Consider the following 13670-nt stretch of genomic DNA (forward strand, 5'->3'; position numbering starts at 1 on the left):
ACAATCCCAGCAGGGAGTCTGCTCCCCGCAGTATTCTGTCTGCTGAGAACAGTTGGCATTTGGAATCCTAAGGAATTGTAATCTGGTTTTGGGGAGGGCAGATCTCCACAATTAATAAATCTCCACAGTCTTGGTAGCTCCCGCACCTGGCTCACCACTCTCCACCTGTCTGTACAAGCTTTCTCCCACTTCCAGTTGAGCAGGTCTCAGGATTAGGGAGACACAAGGTGTCCTATAGAGCTAGCTTGTTGGTGGAGCTGATCTTGATGGGACCTGTTGGCAGTTAGGTCTGAGGGTCGCATACACCTATTTTGACGCTTACAATGCCAATGTCAGTATTATTTTCCCTGTGGGACCAGTGAAATGCAATGAGCTCAGTGAGTTCATTCCTAGCTCAACACATGCACAGCTCACTGTTGTCCCTGCAGTCTTAAAGTTTTTCTGTGCTAGCTATGCAAAATGGCACCTGATGTGCCATTACTAGAGTCCTTGATTTGCTGGCTGTCAGATCTGAGGGCTACCTGGACCTGTCTTGGGTGGAACCTGTAGGATGCCATTGTTGTTGCAGTTCACTGAGCCAGAAATGAGTTCACTCCCAGCTCAGTGCGTGCTCAGTCCTGTCCACAGCTCTTGACCCCTTAAAGAAAACGGTGCCCAACTTAGCTCTAGGGGATGGACTGGGCTGTGAAATCGACCCTGTTCTCGTACTGCCTGTCTGAGATCTGCTGCTCTGTCTCTGCTCCTGGTCAAATCAAACAGACCAGCAGGACGGACAGTTCTTTGGGTTCACCTCCTGAGCTCCTGGTGAAAGACCCTTGCCACCTTGTTGCTGCTGGAGTTCTGGCTGCCATTGCAATTAAGATGGCCACTTGCTGAATGCCGCTGGGGTGTCAGTCGCTGCAACACCACACCGTTGTGTCTGTCAGTCTCCAGGCACCCTCTGCTGTCGTTCTGTCCTCTCCTGTTTCCTGGAATGTGCCCTCTCTGCTTCGCACTGGCTAATATTTCTCCGTCTGTTTACACGTGTCCTTACCCTATTTTGCCATCTTGATTCTCCTCCTGTTGCATTTTTAAATAGATTGGTCTTCATATCTCCATTATTTCAGCCTGATTTTTCATCTGTATCTCCCTTTGTAGAATTTCTCATTCACATCACATATGGATTTTCTTCTCTGTGTTTTTGCTTATTCTTCTGAATTTCTGGTTGGGCGTTTCCTCCGTCTCCTGTCCTCACAGTCCAGTGTCAATGTGTTCTTGTGTTCGCCTCCGCCCGGCTCGTGTGTCTTCATCTCTGCTTACACAGCTCGGGTCCCTTCTGCCACCTGCTCTGCCGCGTCGCTCTTGGAATGTGATCCTACATCTTCCTGTGACTAAAACCAGTTCGTTTTGTCCCCACTGTCCGGCCATCGTGCCTCTCCCAAGAAGTTAGTTAGGGTCTCAGCTGACATAATCCCATGTGTATATAATGCTGGAGATACTAGACTGGGGACAGAAGAGAGAACCAGGCCATCTGTGACTGCAGGAAGGGGAGCACGAGGCCACCAGGGGCAGCAGGAAGGGCGTGGCGGGGGTGCACGTGCCTTGTCTTGATTGTAGAGCTGGCTTCCCGGGTCCATGTGTCAACACATTTGTGTCTTTAAAATCAAGGAGCTGGCATTGTGGTGTGGCAGATGCAGCTGCTGCCTATGTTGTTGGCATCCCACATGGGTACTGGCTGGTGCCCGCCTGGTGCCCGGCTGCTCCATGTCTGTGCCGGCTTCTGCTACCAGCCTGGAGGAGGGCCTTAGGGCCCCTGAACCAAGATGTGAGACCCAAACAAAACTCCTGGCTCATGGTTTCAGCATAGCCCAGCCACAGGCATCGCAGCCATCTGAGGAATGAAACAGGGATGGAAGCTCTCCCCCTTCCTCTGTGTACATCTCATCTTTCCTCTCTGCAACTCCGACCTTCAAATAAATAAAATATTTAAAAAACAAAACCATGGAGGTTAGGCAGATGGCGGAAAGATCACCTTTCATAAAACGCCAAGAACTCTAATGGAACACTATAAACCTCTTCCATTATTAATGTCACAGAGAAAAATCAACGTCCATCTTGACTGTCCTTGCACTTTATCCTGGGGTGGGCAGTGGCAGCGCCCACATGGCTGCAGGCCGGGAGCTCCTGAGCTGGCTCCTGGGTAACTCAGCTGTCCATGCACTCTAGTTTTGAGTTGAGGTCAAGCAGCAGCCTGTGCTGTGCTGTTAGAATGCCACTTGGAGTCCCTGGCGTCAAGTTCCACCTCCACTTCTGATCCAGGTCCCTGCTGACGGGCGTCGCGGGGGCAGCAGGGATGGCTCAAGAGGGGGACGGAGACGGGAGATTCAGAAGGAGATCCTGGCTTCAATCTGGCCATGTCCATGTCGTGACCACTGAGGAGTGAGTCAGGGAATGGAGTCTGCCTGTGTCTGTCTTTAAACCGAAATCTCAAAAATAGCTACGCTGTAATTACCACACAGTAACAGGGATACACCTTACAAGTTTACCGTGTGATTGTTTCAGAATCATGCCCCCTGTGGCCACTCCACAGCAGGACAGACACTGAGCCCATCCCAACCCGCCCCCCCCCCCGAGATTGCTGTACACAGTAGGACAGATACTGAGCTCGTCCCAGGCCCCCAGCCCCCGTGACCACTGCACACAGTAGGACAGACACTGAGCCTGTCTCAGCCCCCTGTGACCACTGCACACAGTAGGGCAGACACTGAGCCTGTCCCAGCCCCCCGTGACCACTGCACACAGTAGGGCAGACACTGAGCCCGTCCCAGCCGTCCTGCTCCGTAGTCACAGCCTCCGGTCCTCTGGCTCCCCGTATACATACTGTCTTTCTTGACATCTGTGTGAACTCCCCTGACATGTCGTTTCTGGGATCTGACGGCCTCCTCTCGGTCCAGCCTTTGTGCCTCTGTGCTTTTGGCCTAGTACAGTCCACAGCTCTGGGCCTCTGGGTGGGCAGCGCTGCGCCTCGTGGGTCTTCTCAGAACCTGCCTGCTGTTTCCAGTTTGGACAGTCTTGACCCAGTTTTTGCAGCCAGTCATGCCCTTGTCTTTGGGGCAGTCGCCTGCAGGGACAGCTGCTGGGCCAGGGCCCGGGCCCGTGTCTCCCTTTGTCAGAAGCTGTGCAAATGTTTGGCAAAGTGGCACATCATGTATTGTGAAGAATTACTGATGTGGAGGTCAGATTTTGTGTAGCCTGCGGCTGCAATTCTAGGAAGATAAACACAGGTGCCGTTGGCACCCCCACAGCCACGCGCAGGCTCGGTTGCTTTCCGACGGCGTCACCCCAAGGCTGCCCATGCCTGCACACGCCCTCTGCTCGCGGCCTGCCGGCTTTCTCGGGCGATCTCTGGCCAGAAGCCCTTCGCTGTAGCAGAGTCAGACTTGTCCAGCATCGTTTAGGATTTCATGCTCTGTGGACACAGCGGTTTTTCATTTCGGTGAAATCTAATCCATGAATTTTGTGTTTTACCGTTGTTGTTTTCCATACTTTCAGAGAATTCTTGCCTCTGTCGGATAGGAAATGCCCCCTCCGTCTCTCTGGAGGCGTCCTCCTTCCAGGCTCGGTGTACAGCTCACCTGTGGCCGAGGGTCCTCACGCCCCCTTTAACACAAAGGGTCTTCCCTCAGCTGGCAGTCTGCAAGTGCCCTCCACAGGCGGAAGCCAGGAGCTGGGAGTTTCATCCCGGTCTCCTACATGGATGCAGGGCCCAAGCACTTGGCCCAGCCATCAGCAGCACCACTGGTTGGAAGTGGAGCAGCCATCGCAGTGGGCGGTGGCTTAGTGCACCTGCTGCAATGTCGCCCTGCCAAGCCCCCTTCCCTCTTCAGGTTTCCTGGACACCGGTTCCTGCAACAGCCTGGGCAGAATCCTCTGGTCTACCACTCAGGCAAGCGGGGACGCGTGGGGCTCCCACTAGTGGGCACCAGCGAGCTGCAGCTTTTCCATTTGCTGTTTTTGTCCCCCTTAATCCTAAGCAGAGTTGCAGGCTGTGTTTTCAGCATCCGTCCACTTGGCTGTGCTTCTCCTCTCTACTTTCTGTTGACGACTGTTTGGACATTACACAAACTTTACTTTTCCAGGAGGACAGTGCTTCTTGGTCGGGGGTGTGGGACCTGGCTCCCTCGGCACCCCTGAAGTCTTGTGCCAGGCGTCCTGCGCCAGGCTCCTGCCCAGGGGCGCTCCAGCACCAGCGCTGAGTGGCCTCGGAGGCTAGGCGGCCGCGAGCCCTTGCTCAGCTTATGGGTGGACGCCCTGTTGTCCTGGCAGGTTGAGAGGAGGTCACCCGCGAGCTATGTGCTTCTCGCTCCCGCCTGGCCCGGGAGCCTGTGCCCATGTTCCCCCTCTGGTCGCCTTCCCCATCTCTCCCCAGTGCTGCACCAGCGTTCTTTAGGTGCTGCAGCTCTTGTGAGACCCGGGCAGACCTCGGACTGTGACCCAGGCTCACAGCACTGCAGCTGGGAGAGGGTCTGGGTGCGTCCCCTGACTGGCACCGAGTGGGGAAGGGCCCGAGGTTGCCCAGTGGGAGGTGAGCAAGCACACCCCATGGGAGGTGGAGCTCTTCTCAGTCACCCACTCGGGCACCAGGGAGGGGTTGGGAATGGAAGCCTGCCGGGTGGATCGGACTGTAGGGTGAAGGCCTCGGGTGGCCTAGGGTCCAAGTGGGGCAGCTTGGTGTCCAGTGGTGGCGAGCAGTGCTGCTCTTGCTGCCTGAGGCGCACTGGGGAGAGGCGAGCTGAGAGAAGGCACCGTGGGGTCCTTGCTCATTTGATGGACAGACCATTCAATGGATTTACCTGTGCCACCCGCAGCTGCCCGCTGGCCTCTGTGCCCCCAGCCCCTGCCCCTGGCATTCTCAGCACACAGCCCACCTGCCTGGACTGGCTGCCAAGGGCAAGAGGCTGGTGGTCCTAGTATGAAGCCCCCATCTGGCTTGGAAGGCTGTGTGGGAGTTGCTGGTGCCCTGTCTACATATGGTGGGGGAGGGGTGGGTGCGGGGGGACAGCAGGAAACAGCGGGAGATGGTGTGGTCTGAGTCACACCGCTGAGCAGATATTTCTGTGAAAGCTAAATTAACTAATATCTGAAAGAATCGCAGAGAAAAGAGAGACGGGTACCCCCCAAGCATTGGTTTACTCCCACATGGTCGCAATGGTCAGAGCTGGGCTGAGACCAGGAGCCAGGGGCTTCGTCCAGGTCTCCCATGTGGATGCAGGATGGAAGAGGCCCTCCTGTGCTGCTTTCCCAGGCTGTAAGCAGGGAGGTGGGTGGGAATGGAGCAACAGGGCTTGAACTTGCATCCATGTGGGACACTGGTGCCACAGGCAGAGGTTTAGTGACCATTAAGCCGAGAGGGCAGCAGGGAAGGCTGCTGCCAGCACTGACCACTGGCCTGGACAGCCATAGGCTCTGTAGGATGCCCTCTGGTTCTCACTGTGACCTGGGCAAGAGGGGCGGGGCTCAGCGGACAGATGCTGAGCCAGGCAGCAGAGGTGGCAGCCGCCCTGGGGAGCTCGAACAGGAAGCCCTTCGCTCTTGGCAGGCACCTGCTGGATGACATCTTACGACCTCGCAATGGTGTCCCATAAGCCCAACGAAACCGCAGCCATGCTTACGCTTAGGATGGGCCTGATGGACTGTCTGCAGGAACAGGCACTCATGGGCCCTGGCGGGGTCTGCCACCTCGCCCGAGGCCCTCATCCACGGAGCCAGCTGCTCATCCCGGAGCGCTTCCCTGCCCTCTCACGGAAGCAGGTCACTCCGAGGGGTGCAGATTTTCCTCAGCTCAGGAAGTCTGTATCTTTGCTTTGTAAAATCACTCTCTGGGCAAAGTAGGTGCTGGGCAGCTTAAAGCAGAAACATAAGCCTAAGCCAGATCCTGTGTCCGGGTGACAGGCAGAGGAGGCACTGGATCCCAGCGCTCACGGAGGAGGGACCTTTAATCCCACACCCAACCGCACCCAGGGATAAACCTGGAGAGGAGCTCAGCATCTCCTGTCAAAATCGGCCACGGATTTCCTCTCCGAGCGCTTTAATGCCCAGCTCTGTCCCGGATGAATGTCACTCGTTATCTGGCGCATGGAGGGTGGGCGGCCGGCGGGGGGCATGGGAGCCCCCGTTTCTGGAGGCGCTGTGGACCTCGGAGAACTTGGGCTGCTGTGGTGTGAGCCGCTAATCCCCAGCTCATGGTTCCCGCCCCAGCTCTGTTTGATTATGACTGATTTTAATATGCTTCCCGCAATGGCCCAGAGCCGGCAGCATGCGGCTTGCTTCCACTCTCCTGTTTTAAATAAAACGCAGAATCATGCCTGGTGGCCGTGGTGGGGGTCTGTGCTCCGACAGAGTGACCAGGGGACCAGCAACGGGGCATCTGTCCATGCAGGCAGGGTAGAGATGAGTCCTCCATGGCACAGATGTGACCCAGGTCCCCTAGGAGGCTCAGGCGGTGTCCCCCAGGGCTGGCCTGCAGGAGATGTGGTGGGGAGCTTGGGGACCCCCTGAGAGCCAGTGATGGGGGGTCCCTTAGCCCCTTCACAGCCTCAGGCTACGTGAAAAATGAAGCCTTCCTCGTGGTTTGCTGAGGCCCCTCGGGCAGGGCATGGAGGGTGCCCTGGGGGTCACAGCGACAGTGAACTTGTGCCACACTGGCTGTGCCACCCTAGCTCTGGCACTCTGTAAGGCCAGGTGGCATCCCACCCTGCCGTGCCCCTCGTGGCCATTGCCTTCATTCTTGGCTTCTAGCATTCTCATGCCGGCTGGGCTCAGTGGGGGCATTCTGCTGCACCGAGACGGGCTGGCACCGGGGGTGGCAGTGGTGGGAGAGGCAGAGTGGAAGAGCAGACGGTGTCCCACCGAATGTGGCCTCGTCTGAGGTCTGTGCAGGTGCCAAGGAGCAGACCTGGGCCCTGCTGCTGTGGGAGACCGTGGCCACGCTCCAGACAACACAGCTGCCTCCCCTTCCACACCGCCAGGCCCCTGTCCATCTCTGCTGACCGGAGGGGCTGCTGCTGCTCCGGGGCCCTGCTGGGTAAACCAGGTGGCTCCAGGGACCTCTGTGCCATGAGCTCCAGGAAGTTGTTGGGAATGTAGTAGATTCCGTTGAACACATTAAGTGCATCCGGCTCAGCTGTTACAACTGTTTGAGGTCTGCACAGCCCACGCCTGTGTACCTGTGTCCTGGCCCTGGCTCCGAGTCCAGCTCCAAGCTCAGCCTAGGATCAGCCTTGATGGCTCAGTGCTTGGGTCCCAGATCCCGTGGGGGAGACCTGGCTTCAGCCTAGCCCACTTCCATCTGTTGTATGCACTTGAAGAGAGAACCAGCAGGCTGACCATTTCTCTCTGCCTCTCTGTACCTTTGAGTAGATAATGAGATCTCTAACCTATATCAACAGACTAGAAAGCGTATACAAAGTGAGAAAGGATCAGAGGCAATGAAACGGACACTATTTCAAAGTGCTTCTGTTATGACTTAGGCAGCGATGGCGCTCACGACACGCCCTGGGAGCTGCTGGGAACCAGCGTGCTGTATTGTCAGGCGCCCTGAGACGCCCTGTGGAGGACGGCCGTGCTCTGCTCGTCGCTGTCACAGCTGGACAGAGCTCTCCTGGACACGCTGGTGGGTCTTACTCAGACCCTCCGCTGACCATGCAAGGCTCCGTGGAATTCCACCGGTGAACGCCCAGTGCACGGATGGGAAGGCACGTCTCTGTCCCCTCAAGCACCTCAAAGAACAGATGAGGAAGGGAGGAGAGATGAGAAGCCGGTGCCCACCTGCCTGCGGCACCTCCTGCCCATGGGAGGCCATGGCGCCCACCTGCCTGCGGGCACCTCCTGCCCGTGGGAGGCCATGGCACCCACCTGCCTGTGGGCACCTCCCGCCCGTGGGAGGCCAGAGCCTCAGGAAAAGGCTCCTCTCGCCCTAGGAGGGCCTCCCTCCTAACACTGGCCCTGTCCCCATCCAGGGCTGACCCTTAAGGCAGCAGTAAGAGGGGCCTAGAGCTGCGGGGTGAGGACCTGGCTCCTGCGGGGCTGCTGGGCCCAGTCAGGTCTTTGTGCTCCCAGGGCTCAGCAGCAAGGTGCAAACGGGACACCGAGCCCAGGCGGCCCCTCACGCCACCTGCCTGCTCCTCAGCCAGGTCTTCTGTTACAGCAGTCAGAGGGGAGTGAGCTGTCACCGGTGTTGAGTCATCACCGGTTGCCTTTGTATCTTAATGTTTTTCCATTATTTTTGGATCCTTCTGTGCTGTTTCCCAGATAATAGCCCCAGTTTCCCAATTCTCATTCCCACCGTGACGCATGGACTATCCTTCCCTGCACCGTTCATTTCTGTGAAGACAACCTTCGTTTCTGGAATTTCTGCTTGCTTCGCTCAGAGGTGGGCCTGCTCAGGCTCCCTCTTACAGGTGCCTCAGGGCTTTGGCTGGGCTGCACTCCTGGAGCCTGCCCCCTGCGCTGCCCTGCTGCTGGGTGTGCTGTCCCCTCCCGGCCTGCCTCCCAAGGGTCAGGGTGCTGTCCCCTCCCGGCCGCCTCCCAAGGGCCTGGGCGCTCTCCCCTCCCTGCCCGCCTCCCAAGGGTCAGGGTGCTGTTCCCTCCCGCCTCCCAAGGAACAGGGTGCTGTCCCCTCCCGGCCGCCTCCCAAGGGCCTGGGCGCTCTCCCCTCCCTGCCCGCCTCCCAAGGGCTGGGGTGCTGTCCCTTCCCGGCCTGCCTCCCAAGGGCAGGGGTGTCCTGACAGATGGTAGGCTCCCAGTCACACGGCATATGTCTTTATTTTCATCCCAGGCTGAGCTGGGCGCACAGGTCTCAGATGCCACGTGCTCAGAACTTTTATTTTGGGGGAGCCCTTTTCTGCTTTGGGATTGGGAAGTAGGACCACCGCCGTGGCTTTCCCACAGTGGTGTGGCGCCTACTGGCCTCATGTCAAGGGTTGGGGCCTCACACAGAGGTGCTGTCCACGCTCACCTGGCCCTCCTGCCATGCCAGGGCCTGTCCCTGGCTCTTCCTCACCCAGTGCCAGCTCCCTGACTGCGCCTACGGCCTTGCTTCCCACTGACTTTGGGTTCTCTTTCTCTCTTAAAACAGTGCGGCTAACATTGGATTATTACCGCGTGTCGTTAGTCCAGTCTCCCTAGACAGCAGGGCAAGAGGCAGAGGCTGCTCCTTGGGAGGGCCGTCCCAGTGCACAGGAGGGCTGACGGGGTGGGCGTGGAGGGGGATGGAGAGGGGAGGGCTGAGGGGGTGGGCCCGGAGGGGGATGGAGAGGGGAGGGCTGAGGGGGTGGGCGTGGAGGGGGGTGGAGAGGGGGGGGCTGAGGGGGTGGGCCTGGAGGGGGATGGAGAGGGGAGGACTGAAAGGATGGGCGTGGAGGGGGATGGAGAGGGGAGGGCTGAGGGGGTGGGCGTGGAGGGGGATGGAGAGGGGAGGGCTGAGGGGGTGGGCGTGGAGGGGGATGGAGAGGGGAGGGCTGAGGGGGTGGGCGTGGAGGGGGATGGAGAGGGGAGGGCTGAGGGGGTGGGCCCGGAGGGGGATGGAGAGGGGAGGGCTGAGGGGGTGGGCGTGGAGGGGGATGGAGAGGGGAGGGCTGAGGGGGTGGGCGTGGAGGGGGAGGGAGAGGGGAGGGCTGAGGGATGGGCCTGGAGGGGGATGGAGAGGGGAGGACTGAGGGGGTGGGCCCGGAGGGGGATGGAGAGGGGAGGGCTAAGGGGGTGGGCGTGGAGGGGGATGGAGAGGGGAGGGCTGTCCCAGTGCACAGCAGGGCTGGGGGGACAGCAACAGACTCCCACTGCAGTCCTCAAAGAGGGCTCAGCAGATCATAGCCACACCAAAGCCACTTCCTGTCCAGTCTGCTCCTGTCACTTTGCTGGGTTCTCACAGGCAGAGCCTCAGCTTTGAAGCTTGGCCTGATGGGGGTGCTGTGGCAGCTCTGAGCCCACACCTCCACTTTGTGCTGCCTTGGCGGGGGCTCTGTCACGGCTCACTCCCTGATAGGCCTCTGTCCAGGGATCCAGGGTGTCCAGGCATCCTTTGAGATCCAGTCTCACGGCCCAGGCACCTCCATCTTCCTGGGGTCTGCTCCGAGCGAGGCCCCACCCCTGTGTTCACCCTGCCTGTCGCCCCAGGCTTTCAGTGCAATGCCTGTGGAGCTTCCTCCTCAGCCAGTGGCTCCTCTGCCTCTGTCTCCTGCTCCAAACCCACCACTCATCCCTCGCTCTCTGGCCAGGCTGAGACCTGCCGGGGACGACCTGCCAGTCCGGAGCCCTGTGGGAGGCTCTGGTCACAGTCATGTGGCTCAGTCTCTAAGCCCCAAGTGTGCCGGGAGAGGTTTTTCCAATGGGGGTGGCTCTCGACCCTGCAAGACTCGGCCTCTCCTGCTGTGGCCCTCACGTTGGGATTGGCCAGGAACCACGTCGTGGCCTTAGCTCTACAGAGACTTCCAGAACCCCTGACTGCTGCCCTCAGAGTAGGTGGCTCAGCGTGCATGTCCTGCCCAGGCTTGGTCTGCATGGCACTTAGAGCTGGCAGCCTTTGGGGAGTTATACCAACTGGGTTGGAACACCACCTCCAACTGTGGTGTTCATGTTAGGGTCCAGTTTTGTCCACCCCCCCCCCCCCCCGCCGAAACGACAGAGTCTTGCTGGTTATGCAAAAGCAAGCAGAGTTTATTGTGCCAGCATGCTGGGGTCAGACCGTTCTTGGGGCACGCAGGCCAGCCAAGCAGAGGTCAGACCCCGAACTAGAGAGAGCCAGAGATTATATAGGCCCTTTCAGCCGTTACATGCATCATAGCCAGCACAAATCCAAACACTGCAATCGGCTTCAAACACATCGTCTATACCTGGGTGTACTCTGGAGCTGGGGCTGTAACAAACCTCCAGCACGTCACTCCAAGCACATCAGCTTTATGGGCTTCGGGTAGGCGATTACACCGCCGTGCCCCTGCACCCGGTGTATTCCAGACAGGGCTCGCGACCCTGGCTCATCCTGACGGAGGTGGAACTTCCTAATGGCTTTGACTTAGCAGAGCAGCAGCCTCTTGGCACCAAGAAGCTTCACACTGCCTAGGATCCACAGTCTAAAAGCTTTGGTCGGCCCAGCCTTGCCTTGCTGAGTGGCGGCTGCGAGTCCACACCCCAGCTTACACACACACACACACACACACACACACACACACACACACGGCCACTCTCTGTACCCCACAGAGGGCAAGGCCCTGGGTCCTCACAGGGCGTGGCCCCCGCCTGCAGTCAGCACACCCGGAGCACTGGCCGCCCCTGCTCAGCACGTCCAGCTGGTGCAGTTATCAGCATGGTGGACAGCAGTGCCTGAGTTTCCTGCTGGCCATGTTGACGGGGGGCGGGGCAGAGGCTGCCACAGGCCCTTGGCAAGAGCAAAAATGCTCCTTGCCTGAGAGTCCACGGCTTCTGATCTTTTATGTCGGAGAGGGTGGTGGTATTGGGTAGAGGTGCCAGCCTCGCTCCCTGCTGCAGCCCACATGCTGTGAGGGCTGCCCCAGTGGCTGTGCCTCTGGCTGCCGGATCTTGTCTTTCCCCAGAGCAGCGATGCTAGCTGGGCGTGTTTGCAGAGTGGCTGCTTGAGGGCCGCAAGCGGTGAGCACTCAGGGACGAGCAGTGTCTTGTGGCTACCTGCGAGGCTCATGTCGGGCCCCTTTCCCGAAGCAGCAGGTGTGAGGACGGCCAGCAGACGGCAGCTCGTGGCTGTGGGGGAGCACAGCCCCAGCTCCTCCTCCCCACCCCACCCCCTTCACTGCTGCCTCATCCCCCCTCATGGAGCACATTCGCAGCACAGAGCCACGGCCCACTCCTGCAGGGGGCTCATCCACCAGCGGAATCTGCTATACCCTTGGTGCGCTGGGCACCGTCCATTGGCATCTGCTTCAGAGCGTTGTGTTGCCACTGTGCAGCAGCCGGGTGGGGTCAGAGGTCAGGTGCCCCCTGTGAGTGGTCAGGAGGTGAGGTGATGGTCAGGTGCTTCTGTGTGAGTGGTCAAGAGTACGGTCAGAGGACAGGTGCCTCTGTGTGAGTGGTCGGGAGTGGGGTGACAATCAGGTGTCCCGGTGTGAGTGGTCGGGAGTGGGGTCAGTGGACAGGTGCCTCTGTGTGTGAGTGGTCGGGAGTGGGGTGACGGTCAGGTGTCCCTGTGTGAGTGGTCGGGAGTGGGGTGACGGTCAGGTGTCCCTGTGTGAGTGGTCGGGAATGGCGTCAGTGGACAGGTGCCTCTGTGTGTGAGTGGTCGGGAGTGGGGTGACGGTCAGGTGCTCCTGTGTGAGTGGTTAGGAGCTGGGGTGACGGTCAGGTGCTCCTGTGAGTGAGTGACAAGGAGCTGGCATCTCCAGGGTAGACAGGTGTCCCTGTGTGGGAGGGAGAAGCATCCAGGCAGGCATGTTTACCTGGGAGAGGAAATGTGGACGAACTGCTGTGGTGGCCTGGCACGCGGCCTGTGACACAGCCACGAGGCCAGGCAGAGCCAGACCCTGGAGACGCCGCAGGGTAGTGTTTGTGGTTCCCCTTTGCAGTCAGGCTCTCTGGCTGCCAGGACTACCATGACCACTGGACTGTGTTGGCCAGGGACGAGGGAGAGGAGGCCCTTGGGGACTAAGCTCACTGCCCAGCTGGCCCCTTGCTGCGAGCCCTGCCCAGTGGCGGGTTCCCCCACTTTGTTTGCATGTTGATGGTGTAGTTCTGACCACTCTCACTTACCCCAGGTCTTGGCTTGCCTGGAGACTGCGGAACCTGGTTTGTTTTTATGTCCCTTAAAGAAGGAGTGTGGAGACAGTACCGAGTGCCAGGCAGGCTTGAAGGAACCCGGTCCCCACTGTCCCCACCTTACAGAGCAGCATAACTAGCCGACCCTCTGGTTTCCGCTGCTCTCGGCAACGGCAGACAAGAAGCGCTGCAGAAAAGCCTGCGAAAGGCGGTGTTGGCACGGGGAGTGTGCGGCAGGCAGGGCAGGCCGTCACACGGCAGGGAGCTCAGCGCCTTCCCTCTGATAGCCGGGAGGGGAGGGTGTGACTCCGGCTCACAACCGAACCAGAGACAGCCTTCTAATTTTAGAGTCTTAATGGTGCCCGTGGAGGCACGCGGGGAGGGACAGGTTCTTGGCTGCTGCTGCATCGAGCCTTCCTAAAATAAAAGCAAAGCCTGTGTGGGCCTGACGCGGCTGTTGCGTGTGGGAAATGCGCACGGACGGGTTTTCTTTCCTCCTGTTTACACCGAATATTCCAAACGTTGCACATCAAAAAGAGACAAGGGCAGCTGTTCTGCCTGTAGGGGATGGGGCATGGCAGAGGGAGAATGTTCCGGAGGCATCTCCCTCCCTGCCCAGCTCTGTCTCTCTCCTCCTCCCTGCTGACAGCGCCTCTCGGCTTCCAAGTCTGAGACACAGGGTGCCAGATGGAGAGGCAGCCCGCGACACTGGCACCTGCCGTTCCCTGGGCAGGGCAGAGAGGAGCTGGACAGCTGACTGCTGTGGACGCTGGGTCCAGGGCTTTGTCCCTGAAGCACAGACGGGACAAGGTGGGCAGAGGAGTCAGCTTTACCTGCCTGGCACAAGAACCGCCAAGCCCAAGGACGGGCACACTGGGGAGGATCCGGACATCAGGGGCGTGCTGGAGGCACAG

At 59.2% G+C, this 13670-nt stretch overlaps 1 long non-coding RNA gene across 1 annotated transcript; it reads left to right on the top strand.

Annotated features, from left to right (window-relative positions):
• Nucleotides 1–209: 209 nt before the first annotated feature.
• On the top strand, nt 210–13448 carry LOC121160724. The gene is made up of 3 exons (XR_005884570.1): nt 210–287; nt 5367–5371; nt 13436–13448. It is a non-coding gene; the product is annotated as an uncharacterized LOC121160724 (long non-coding RNA).
• The last annotated feature ends 222 nt before the right edge of the window (nt 13449–13670 follow it).

This window comes from Ochotona curzoniae, unplaced genomic scaffold, assembly GCF_017591425.1.
Source record: "Ochotona curzoniae isolate NIBS_2020 unplaced genomic scaffold, NIBS_Ocur_1.0 contig_4516, whole genome shotgun sequence".
Classification (NCBI taxonomy): Eukaryota; Metazoa; Chordata; class Mammalia; order Lagomorpha; family Ochotonidae; genus Ochotona; species Ochotona curzoniae.